Source organism: Streptopelia decaocto (assembly GCF_964273445.1).
Source record: "Streptopelia decaocto genome assembly, chromosome: 1".
Classification (NCBI taxonomy): domain Eukaryota; kingdom Metazoa; phylum Chordata; class Aves; order Columbiformes; family Columbidae; genus Streptopelia; species Streptopelia decaocto.
Window position 1 is genome coordinate 1,667,507 of NC_138663.1, and position 12,467 is coordinate 1,679,973.

The following is a 12,467-nucleotide window of genomic DNA, read 5'->3' on the forward strand; positions in this document are numbered from 1 at the left end:
ATGTTGGCAGGTAGACTGGAGTACAGGGATTCTGGGACAAGAGCAAAAATAATGCTGTCTAGTGCAAGCTGAAAATGAGATTTACCCTCACAAAATATCTCTTCTCTCTCAGGGTGATTTGAGCAGGTTGTACCTCTCTTGAGGGCTCCTTTTCCATATCACTTAACAGGAGGTGTTTTGGGTGAAGTACAGAAGATAACCACGGCGATGAGTTCTCCATGAACACTGACATGTGGAATCAGGAGCCATGAGGTTTGAATTCCAGTTGGGTTGGTTAAGTAAGGGGTTTTTCTGGAGTTTTCTCAGCAGTGATATGGTCAACACACCTAAAAGAGACTTAAAACATGGGGCATCTCACCTTGCTTTGCACGTCTAAGCCGGATCTTGTCATGCTGGGCTGTCCTTACAGATAAAAGGAGATGGGAAAGGGGCACGTGAGGCACGGCCGCTGCTGGACCCGAAAGCCTGATGTTTGTCACACTTATGGCAAACCACTCATTCCTTAAAGTATTTCATTCCTGGAAAAATTAATGCATTATCTATGACTTTTTTCACCTCTCTTGGTCTGAAAAAAACGTTTGTAGAATAAATCGGCCCCCAGTTCGTCATCGGATGGACGTACTGTCATAGTACATGATGTAGCACTTTGCATGTTGAATAGACAGTTACAACTACTTGGATTGCTCGTTGCGTAGCAGGAACAATCAGGCTCCCTTCTCGTTTGCAGAAAATGTTGTCTGTGGTATCTTCTGTGGGTTTCTTCTTGACAGCAGTTCAAAATGTCCTGCGGGTTGAAGCTGCAATACGGTGGAGACAATGTCTGTTCTGCGTCATTTGCTTTTGATGATCCTGGGAGCTTCCCATCATTGATTGAATGCATCCTTCACTGGCAATGGTTGTGGAGGAGCAAGTGGGAATGCTCTGCATCTGGAAGATTATTTTCCATCAGAGAAGAGGAGGGGCCTGTTGAGAATATCTATTTCATGTCTGTAGAGTTTGATTGGGTTGTAAACAGATTTTCTCAAGGCCCAAAGGCAGAAGTGAGGGCTGGATGATGTAGATGAATGGTGTCATGTTCCTAGTTTTCTTAAACTGACCTTTCTATGGAAAACAAGTTATTAATACCTTGCAACATCGGTTGCTTCAGAAGACAGCTTCCTAACTATGGTTGGTGTTGGTGTAAAGCTTCTGACGTGACTTGCAATTTGTTTATTGGCACAATGCTTGGAGAAATGAAAGGAAGAAAAAGCCAGCCCTTATGAAATCACTGCTTTTTCTAACACTGTTGATAGTATTGCCTCCTCTAGCAATCCCGATTTTTTAATCTCACCTTGTGTTTCAGCTCTTCGAGGCAGGCAAAGCTTTATGGAAATGTAAAGCTGAAGCTCCCAGACCACAGTATCACAGTCACAGTATCACAGTATGTTTGGGATTGGAAGGGACCTCAAAAGCTCATCCAGTCCAATCCCCCCATGGAGCAGGAACGCCCAGGTGAGGTCGCACAGGAACATGTCCAGGTGGGTTGGAATGTCTGCAGAGAAGGAGACTCCACAACCCCCCTGGGCAGCCTGGGCCAGGCTCTGCCACCCTCACTGAGAAGAAGTTTCTTCTCAAATTTAAGTGGAACCTCTTGTGTTCCAGCTTGATCCCATTACCCATTGTCCTATCATTGTTTGCCACCGAGAAGAGCCTGGCTCCATCCTCGTGGCACTCACCCTTTATATATTTATAAACATTAATAAGGTCACCCCTCAGTCTCCTCTTCTCCAAACTAAAGAGCCCCAGCTCCCTCAGCCTTTCTTCATAAGGGAGATGCTCCACTCCCTTAATCATCTTTGTTGCCCTGCGCTGGACCCTCTCCAGCAGTTCCCTGTCCTGCTGGAACTGAGGGGCCCAGAACTGGACACAATATTCCAGATGTGGTCTCACCAGGGCGGAGTAGAGGGGAAGGAGAACCTCTCTCGATCTACTGACCACCCCCCTTTCTAATACACCCCAGGTACCATTGGCTTCCTGGCCACAAGGGCCCAGTGCTGGCTCAGGGTCATCCTGTTGTCCACCAGGACCCCCAGGTCCCTTTCCCCTACACTGCTCTCTAATATGTAATTTCCCAATCTATTCTGGAACCTGGGGTTGTTCCTGCCCAGATGCAGGACTCTACACTTTCCCTTGTTAAATTTCATTAGGTTATTCCCCGCCCAACTCTCCAGCTTGTCCAGGTCTCGCTGGATGGCAGCACAGCCTTCTGGCGTGTCAACCAAGTGAAAAGGCGTTTTCTGCTGGGGTGCATGGCAGCTTTCCACACGTGAGGCTCTTTGTCTCATTCCAGTATAACCGTGAGCTCGCCGCGGTGTCCGACTCCTCTCAAATGGCAGGGCCTGAAATGGTGTCCTTGAAAGCAAGAGCCCTTCTTCTGTCACCTGTTGCTTTGGCTCCTTAGATACTTTATCCAAGAAGCCCAGCACCTTCCAAAAATAGATATAGTATTTTGGGAGTATCTGATAATTATAGCTTGCCCTTTGGGAACTGCCCAAGCAGTAGCTCTGTTTTCTTAGAAATTACACCTTTTTATTGGTTCCTCATAATTTCCCATTGCCTTATGGTTGTATCATTTTGGTTGCCATCACCAGAAAGCAGATAGTAGAATAGGAAACATTTCAAGCTCTTACACTGGTAGTTGATACTTTGCTCTTCTTGCCTGAGCCATAACCCACAGCTCCTGACCGTCTTTACGACGATCTCTTATGAAGTGAGGATTGTTCTGTCTCCTTTTTCTTAAAATTCCTTGCTTTCAGCTCTTCAGGGTAAGAAAGTGCACTACTTTCAGCCTTTCGTTCCTTTGTTGCATTTTTAAAACCTGTTATACTTGTTGCTTTCCTCTGTGCTTCACAATGCTCCTGCTTCATCAGCACAAGGCGACAATTAACACCTCCGACGTGCAGATTTTCTTCTCACATGTTGCTACACGAGAGCCATAAAACTAAATCTAAATGTCTGCATCAATGCGTGGACTAGTCTTGATTCACAGAGTAAGAGCAGGATGTGATTCCTCTGATTAAATGTATGTGGAGGATTAAAGCAGCCCTGAGTTTCTTGTTTAGGGACAGGAACTTCTAGTGAGACCTGTCCCACGTTTAGACAAGGTTCTTAGGGACATGGTTTAGTGCTAGAGTTAGGTTATGGTTGGACTTGATGATCCTGAGGGTTTCTTCCAACTCAAATTATGATTCTATGATTCTATACCCACCGTGATATATAAGATTTTACTGAAAAAGCAAATTCAGATTTAGTGTGGATACAGAAATGTAAGTTCCTCACAAAGTGAGGAGCCCAGGGAAACCAATATGGCTGTGGTTTGTGGGTTCTAGAATCAGAGAATCATAGAATAGTTTGGGTTGGAAGGGACCTTTAAGGGCCATCTACTCCAGCCCCCTGTGATGAGCAGGGACATCTTCAACTCCATTCGTTTTTCTCATTTTTTCCCCAAATAAAACATAAGCCAGCCAGCTGGAGCCTGTTCGCAATGCCGGGGGCTGAAAGTTGCATGGAGAACAGAAATTGCTATTGAATCTCTTGCTGTGCTGCAGCAGTGATATCCCCGACGCTTTTCCCATCCCTTAATCCTGATGTTTAGTATCTTATGGGAAGTAAGAGTTGTCTAAAGATTGGGATTTGAAACTGAAGACCTGGAAATGTGGATCCCCCTTTTGTGAACAGCAGTTCCTAAAGAATTCGGGGTAAAGGCCGTAAAAAGGAGTATCAGAAAACTTAAAAACTTCCGTGACTCTGGTGTCTTGAACGATGAGGGTAAAACTGCGTGAGATGTTCTCTCTGTCTAATCTTCCGTTCAAAGGAAACCAGCCCGCCAGCGCCTTTTGGGCACCCCTCTTCAGAGAGCAAAAATACCTCCTGAGTTCAGTGCAGCGGTATCTCAGACGTGGCGGAGTGGAGCGGAGCGAGACGGCTCCTTGGCGAGGAAGCGCAGTCGTCTTGAGCTTATCGCTCCCGCGCAGTTGTAAACTCAGCCCTGCTAATAATAGCCGAGTGGGACTGTGTTCAGACGGCTGACCCAGCTGGGGGAAAACCGCCTTGCTGTTATGCAGTTTAGGCGAAACTGCCTTGAGAAACAAAGAAAAGCACATCATAAATATCCAGCTCGGTGATAATCACTCTTTAGTGGCTGCTGGGGGAATTGATTTCCTTAAGAAAAGCAGATTGGACCTGAAGGAATGTCTCGCAATGAGTGGATTCGCAGCCCTGTGCAAAAGGCGTTGCAGCAGCACGTTATTTGGAAGGACTGTACGCTACGGTCTGTGTTAAGAAAGCGGCAGCTGGTTTAAGGAGGTGTCACCCCAGCTCGCTGGAGCCGCGCTGGCCCAGTCCCACAATTTAGAACTGGGCTTATCCAGCAGCAGCGCAGAGCTGGTACGGGACAATCCTCAGCATGGAAAGGGCTGTGGGGCATTGGAACAGGCTGCCCAGGGCAGTGCTGGAGTCACCATCCCTGGAGGGGTTTAAAAGGCGTTTAGACAAGGTTCTTAAGGGCATGGGTTAGTGCTAGAGTTGGTTAGCTTATGGTTGGACTCAATGATCCTGAGGGTCTCTTCCAACCGAAACGATTCTATGATTCTATATTATCTTCAGGCTCTTCGCTCTGTCCCATGTTGCACTGTAACCCTGGACAACTTTAGATGCTTTTCATACCCTGTGCAGAAAAACACAAAGATCAGCGTATGCAGAACTTAAACGACATTTGAGCTGAAAACATGTGAGGAGTGTCTTTATATACAGTAGCACAAAGGTGAAGAGCTAGGTATAAGGATCTAAATTGAAGAGGCGGGATATTGAGATGAAAGACCAGAAATCTGTATTTGCAGGGCCCTGACAGGTTCTGGGAGATGCTGCAGGAATCCACTATCCTACCAGGAGCAGCTTTACGGAGTGATTGCACCTGTGAAGATTTTGGTGATTACACAAACTATAATAGCGCTTTTAATCACAAGAATCCACCCAAAACTCAGACTCAGCTTTGGGCTAATCTGGCTCCAGAAAAGCTGTGGCAGCCAGAGCCCAATCAAGGCTACTTATAACAAACCCATTGCATTATCAACGTTCTCCCCAGAGTACTGAAAACCAGCCTGCCTCTTTATAAGCCGTGCAAATCTGCTTTATTGGACATTATTGAACAATCCACGTTGCAAAGCCTCATATTAAAGGAAAGAAATGGATGCAATTTTTTAAATCTGAAAAAGAGGGAGAGAAGGAAACAGCTGAGCAGCTGCGTTTGCAGCCTTCGCCCCTTCAGTCTGCACTGCAAATGTTTAAAAACTGCTCAATCAGTTCAGCTAAATCATCAGGGTGTTTCATTTACAGCATAGTGGGTGAATCACTTGCTTTTCTCTGGGATAAAGACGAATAAAAGCTCCATATGAAAGAAAAAAGACCCAGCCACTTTTTCTCCCCTGATGATCCAAGATGCCAAGCGGCTGGGGTTCCACCTCTTCCGTCGCTCCAAGCACAGGCAGCCAAGAAGTCCCAATGGGCAGCAGATGTTGTAAGTCGGATGTTTTGTGGCAAGCAGACCCTGCAGAGAATTACTGCCAGGAACGTGTCTTCTGCTGCATGACCACGTGCGGCTCCTTCATCTCCAGCACGCCAGAGATCATCTAGGCCCAGGAAGGTATGAGATTCTTGTTTGTTGTAATGTCTGCTGCCATAAAATAAGCAAGAGTTGGTGTGTTTAGGAAGTCTTTTTGGAGAAATGTTCCTTCCCTCCACATTGGCTTAGCTGACCCGAGCAACGTGTTGGACTGACCTGGTCTACAAGATGTGCTAAATGTGCTATTAAGGGCATGTGTCTCTTCCCCCTAGGAAAATGTAATTTCTCTTTGTGGTCCTTAAAGGTCAATAGTACTTTTTCACACTTGCACACGTGGTTGTAACGCTGACACCCTCCCACAGAAGAAAAGTCTTCATTGGGGTTAGGGCTCTTGTGCACAGACCCAACCGTGGCACCTGAAAACAAACAAATCCTGTGACCCAAGGTTGGTGGCACTTTCTGGCCAAAGTCCAAAGGCCACTTAAAACTGTTGGAATAACCCACCCATGTTACAAAGCAGCGCCAGCTAATGGACCCAGGCACCCCGTTCCCCTTGTGCTTTCCTGTGCATCTTTTCCTAAGCAATCCTTCCTTGTTACTCATCTGTTTTATGCTCTGTCCCAGAAGTCACCAACCAAAGCCAAGGTGATCTGCCAAAACACCCTGTCCAGTGTTCTGACCTCTCTCCCACTGCCTCACAGCACCTGAGCTGACACATCCAGCTGCTAACTTATCACATTGTCCTCATGTTATTCCTTCCACATTTTCTCTTCCCAGACCTGGGATGTGGACAGGCGAACCCTTCCTGTCACCAGAGCTCCTTTCCGCTCCGTGCATCGCTGTTCCTTCCCCAAATGCTGGATATATGTCCTGACCAGCCTGTGACAACCCCATGGGTGCATGGGCCAGGCTCCCTACCCTTCTGCTGGCCAAATGGACATTTGTAGGCCCAGATAGTCTTTTCCCAATCCTTTTCATATAGGATTATTCCTCTGTGACACAGCACAGCCTGTATCTCCATGAGAACCTGGGGAGACATGCTGATGCTCATTTCAAAGAGAAAGAGTTTGCTCGTAGTGGGAAATGTTGCCTCTCTGGAGGACCTCTCTAGTACATCCCAAATGAACATCCATGCTGTTTCCTGTTGAGAGGCTTTGGTCCGGTCTCTCCTCTCCTCTCCTCTCCTCTCCTCTCCTCTCCTCTCCTCTCCTCTCCTCTCCTCTCCTCTCCTCTCCTCTCCTCTCCTCTCCTCTCCTCTCCTCTCCTCTCCTCTCCTCTCCTCTCCTCTCCTCTCCTCTCCTCTCCTCTCCTCTCCTCTCCTCTCCTCTCCTCTCCTCTCCTCTCCTCTCCTCTCCTCTCCTCTCCTCTCCTCTCCTCTCCCTCCTCTCCCCTCCTCTCCCCTCCTCTCCCCTCCTCTCCCCTCCTCTCCCCTCCCCTCCCCTCCCCTCCCCTCCCCTCCCCTCCCCTCCCCTCCCCTCCCCTCCCCTCCCCTCCCCTCCCCTCCCCTCCCCTCCCCTCCCCTCCCCTCCCCTCCCCTCCCCTCCCCTCCCCTCCCCTCCCTCTCCCTTCTTTCTCTTTTCTCTCTCCTCCCTAAAAGCACTTTGAGAGGGGTGGAAAGAAAAATAAGCATGTGCACCAGCCACAGTCCCAGCACACTGAACAGCCACTGACTCATAAACGTGCACTTCCACAAGCCCATAGTTCGTTCTGCCCATTCCAAACCCATTAGCAACATGTGGTTTGAAAATACACACCTGGATGGGACCCTGAGACGTCACGTCATCCTTCCCTCCCCCTGAGGCAGGAGCAACTCTAGCTACAGCATTCCTGAGTGGTATTTTGTCTGACCTGTTCTTAAAACCTCCAATGGGAGAGAGTCCAGAGTGTCCCAAAGCTTTTCCAGTATTATCACATCCTACCATTATGAAATTTTCTTGGTGGCTCACCAAAATTGACCTTCCTGTGATGTACCAGGGCGTGATCTTCCTCCTGCAGAGATCCTGTGTCACCGTGGGTCACACCAGGCCTCTCGGGTGGCACGGTCCCAGGTCTCAGTGCTTGCGACGCTTCTCCAAAACTGCCGATTAGCACGGGGGAATTCCGCTGCTGTTACAGTCCGCACCAGCTGCCTCCTTGGCAAGGCACCCGGAGCAGCGAGCCCCGGCCAAAACACCTTCGCGGCTCCGCAGCAAAAGTCACAATCATCTCAGCAACTGGCGTAAGTCATTATTTGGCTTTGATCCACGTTTTGTACCTACGGGAGGCCAACGACAGAAATCCAGAGCATCCAAAACTCAGAGTGATTAAGTCTAAAACGACACGAGAAAAGCAGTGGCGTTGTTTTCCCCACATGTGGCAGCAAAGATCCCCAAAAAATGCACGAGCGCCATGGAAGCGACTCTGCAGAGCGGACAGTCAGTCCCGAGCTGACCTGACGCGGGTGCCAGTCGCCTCAGATGGCTCTGCAGACCAGGGACACCAATTCGCATTTGTTTTCCACGCCGTGCTTTCCATATTCTTGCATCTTCAGTTGGGTATAGTATGGTCATCGCGTCCTGCCCTAAGAAGTCATCTGCTTGTAAAGAGAAAAAAAATCGGTGGCCGTGTTTCATGCCACCTATCAGATGAAGTTATTTCTGTATTTTCTGTATTTGCCTATCGTTAAATTTGCATAATGCAGTGAGCTGGCACACACATCCCCTTTTACAGGGGCTTGTGCCGCATCCTTTGAGGGAAGTTGTAAAATCCCAGTGGCGGATATTAGTATAACGACAAAAACGTTATCATTTTTAGTACAATGACATTCTACAATGACATTTCTACTAGGAGCAGAGGGTAGGCTGATGTCCTGAAGTAAAACAAATTACATACATTCTATGCCAACAAAAATAAAGTTATGATTGCCCTACTGAATTTTTGACCCACCGGATGCTGAGCACAGAGTGCACAATAAACACATCAGATCCTTAATGAGGGAATATTACTGAAAATATTTCGCTTGCCAGCCTGCTCTTCCCAAGCTTCTGTTAACTTTTCTCCTAGCTGTATTTCCCATGTTGTTCTTTAGGTGTGGAGAAAACATCTTAAACTTGACAGTTTTGGTTCAGCAGACTTCACGTCCCATCTTAAGCCTCCCTCCTACAAAACACAGATTTATACTTGATTTTATTTCCGCCGCCTCGTTTTCCTGCTGGGTTTTAAATCCTTCTCCTTCATATTTCAGGTTCCTCCTGAAAATCCAGGGGCAGCCTTTGAATGCGAAAACCTTCTTCCGTGATCCTAATAGATGTCTTGGAGCCCTAACGCAGTAATAAGAGAAATTATTAGCGTCCATATGCCACGAAGGGTAATTAATAGGGCTAAGCCGAATTCATTTTATCGGTACCCACCGGGTGGTGCCGGAAACGAGCGGCTTTGTGGCCTGTGTTTGTGTTCAGGGTGCAAAGCAGGTGGTCGGGCCGCCAAGGCTCTTTTCGCCGTTTATTTTCCACGTGGAAGGGAACCAAGACGCGTTTCGGAGCAGCCCCAGCTGCCTCGAGCCGGCGGCGGGTGAAGATTTACAGCTACAAACAGATGGCCCCGCGCACACCCGCCGGCCGCCCGACGTCGTGGTTTGATCTTTTCTATCTTATTTTATTTTTTTAACCCAGATTAGCTCAGCAACGTGGTTTCTCCCACCCCGAAACCACCAGGGCGGTACGTGGCACTGAACTGAAACGGAGAAATAAACTTAAGAGCAGAGTCCATGATACTGTTAAGCGACGTTCTTTATTTTATCAGCGCTGGGATCACCCTCCATCAGGGCTCCAAAGGCTGGATGCTCTTGCGTTGCTTATATTCACATAATTATTACATATACATTACAATTTTTGAAAATTTTGACATACATATATACTAAGAAATAATTTATGTTAGTTATAATTGTTTAGTTACTTACATCTATTAATTATTAGTTAAATATAAACTAAGCACTCTGCTCCTAAACAATGTATCGCTTAATCTTCTGTCTCTATCTTGTCATGCAGAAGGATCTAAAACTTGAAAAATATCCCTTCATCTTGCAGGTGGTCAGAAATGATGTCAATGGGTTAACGATGGGTACATCTTTTATAACTTAATCACAGTGTACACTAATTTGGCAGCTTCTCTTCAGTACAGGCAGGAAATCTATTGACGAGCAGCAGGCTGGGATGTTTTAAAATACTTTTTCCACAGAAAAGCGCGCTTGGGACCGCATTCCCGGGCCCGGTCCCCCCGCAGCTCCCCGCTGAAGGGGGGAACGGGCGCGACCTCCCCAAGATGGCGCCGATGGCGCCGCCGCCCCCTCGGCCCCTCTGCGCCCGCACTCCCTGCAGGGGCCGCGCGCCGCGACCTCCCCAACATGGCGGCGCCGGCCGGCCGCTCCCCGCCGCCGCCTCCTCCCTCGCCCCTCCGCCGCCCCGACCTCCCCAACATGGCGCCGCCGCCGCCCTCGCCCTCCTCATCATGGCGGCGGCGCCGGGCTATGACGCCATACGTCCTCCTCCCCCCCTCTCTCCCTCTCTCCCCGGCCTCCTCCCGCCGCCGCCGCCGCCGCCGGTCCCCGCCTCTCCCGCTCGCCATTGCGGCGGCCGGAGGGCGAGCCGCGCGCGTCCCCGCTCGCCTCCCTCCCCGGCCGCCGCCCGGCAGAGGCTCCACGGCGCAGGCCCGCCGCAGCGCAGCCGCTCTGAGGTGAGTGTCCTACCGCGCAATCTCCCAGCTCCTCCAGCCCCGGCGCAGCCGCAGCAACGCGGGGGCCCCCGCCGGCCGCTCAGGCACCCCCGGCTCCGGCTCCCGCGCCTCCCCTCAGCGCCGCCGCGGGGCCGCCTAGGCCGCGCTAGGCCCCGCCGGGGCGGGGAGAGCGTGGCGGCCCGCGGGCCTCTCCCGCCCGGCCGTGGAGGAAGGGGGGGGCTGGCGGCGGGGCGGCGGCCGCGGGGCCTGCGGGGCGCCGGGGGCCGCGGCGGAGGGACCCGGGGGGACCGAGCGCCCCCCGCCGGGGGGGCAGCGGGGCGGGGAGGGAGGGGAGGGGGAAGCGGAGGGCGGTGCGGGCCGGGCCGGGCCCGCGCGTCTGCCGGGGCGGTGAGGCGGCGGGAGCGGGAGCAGGTTCCTCCGGGCCGCGCCGGGGAGGGAACTGGGGCCGCGGCCGCAGCCATTTGCGGGGCTTCTTCCTTTTCGCTTTCATTCCCCCCCCCCCCTTTTATTTTTTTTTAATTATCTTTTTATTTTCCTGACTGCAAATGGATGCCTTGTGGCAGCACCGCTGCCCTTTTGTATCCGACCCGGGGAGCAGGGCAGCGACTTTAAATGCTGTTAATCACTCATTTTTTTTTTTATTATTTTTTATTTTTTTTTTTCCCCATCTAATATCCCCAAAAGGGGAAATAAGCCCTGTCTCTTTGTTCTTGGGTTATACAACATCTGGCTCAGGAGAGACCTGGTTTGTCGCTGAGGTGCTCAGGACCTCGTTGGTGTAAATAATAATAACTACAGGGCAGAAGTATTTGCCTCAAAAGCCTTTATACGGCTGAGATTACTGAGTCGTAGCTTTTTTGCAGCTACAGATAATTTTCATAGCGTGGGGAGATGTTTTCTGTGCATGTCTTCAAGGTTTGGATCTCTGCTTGATTTTGGGGTTTTTTTTCCCCCTGCACTGGAACCATCTTCCTTATTTCCACACTTCAGGGTTTTTATCTCAGGAAGGGCTGTTCTGTTTTTTGGCTCCAATGTGCTACCCTTGCAGACGCAGTTTTAGACCCTCTTCGCGTGTCCTGGACGCTCTGAGGGGATTTTCAGTGTTGTGGTGGCTCTGTGCACTCGTTATTTTTACAGAGTTTCCTTGGTGACATCGTGGCAACTTGTGTCCACCCGTTAGCAGCAGCGTTACCTTGTCTTCTGGTCCATCTGCATCGCAGCTGCTCATTTTTAAAACCTGTTGTATTGAACTTCTAATGTTGGGGAAGTAGGCGAGGGAGAAACTGTATCTTTTTAAGTTAGAATTTTGTGTCTGTGGTAGAAGTGGGAGCAACAATTTTTATTGTTGAGGGGGAAAGAGGAAATGTGTGACAGTGATGGTAACTTGGGAAAGGTCAGGGTGACACTGGGTTTCTTTAGAGTTTTGTCCATCTTGGATAAGTATTTAGTGTTTAATTAAACCAGCTCATGTAATTTTCCACATGTTATAGAGTATCGCGGTTGGTTTTTATTGTATTTTATTGTATCGCAGTTGTTTTGCAGAAACCACATGTCATGTATGTGCAGGCTTTGCCATGAGAGGCGTGGGCTCTTACCATAAATACAGCGAGCTGGGGAACCCTCTGTCTGCTCCAGCGCGTGGTTTGTGCGGTTCTTACAGTTTCATATACTGCACTGGCATCTGCGTTTGACAAAGTGTGTGGCCCGACGTACGTTCGCGTTCCGTAGGTGGGATGAAGCGCGGGTCTCGTAAAGCGTCGCTCCTTGGCAGCCGGTGTTTGCAATGCGATTTTTGGCGCGGAGCGGCGAAAGCGCCGCCTTTCTGGTTAATGGAAATTTTTCCGCGGACCCCGTTAACTCGCGGCGTTTCGCACCTTCTGCGCCGCACGGATGCTTCTCTGGAGGTAACTTGGCTTGTCTGCTCCGTGGAACACGCGTGTAATTTATCCTGACACACGTTTGTGCTGCGGATGTGGATCGTGCCGTCCCAGCTGTGCTGCTCAGTGTGCTAGAAGAAGAAATACCCCAAACCTAAAAAGAAATAAACCATCCTGGCAAAAACCAGCTGTAGCAGCGAGAGCCCTTCTCCATAGCTCCGTTGCGAGAACACGTGGCATAAACGTGCTCACAGAGATTAAAATACGGTGAGCGAAGGCCA

General features: G+C 49.9%; 1 protein-coding gene and 1 long non-coding RNA gene across 3 annotated transcripts in view; one reads left to right on the forward strand and one right to left on the reverse strand.

Moving 5' to 3' along the window:
* Nucleotides 1–5,210: 5,210 nt before the first annotated feature.
* LOC309451557 lies at nt 5,211–8,884 on the reverse strand. 2 transcript variants are annotated; one of them, XR_014186272.1, is made up of 3 exons: nt 8,759–8,884; nt 7,354–8,171; nt 5,211–6,015 (listed from the first exon to the last, which is right to left on the reverse strand). It is a non-coding gene; the product is annotated as an uncharacterized lncRNA (long non-coding RNA). The 2 variants fall into 2 exon arrangements; XR_014186273.1 differs by having other exon boundaries at nt 5,211–5,710; nt 5,816–6,015; nt 7,354–8,866.
* A 1,225-nt stretch (nt 8,885–10,109) lies between these two features.
* The window catches only part of NRF1 (nuclear respiratory factor 1), a 71,715-nt gene continuing 69,357 nt past the window's right edge, over nt 10,110–12,467 (forward strand). Inside the window, exon 1 of the mRNA XM_082075087.1 lies at nt 10,110–10,309. The gene's annotated coding sequence lies outside the window, so the exon portion shown is untranslated. The remainder of the gene's footprint in view (nt 10,310–12,467) is intronic.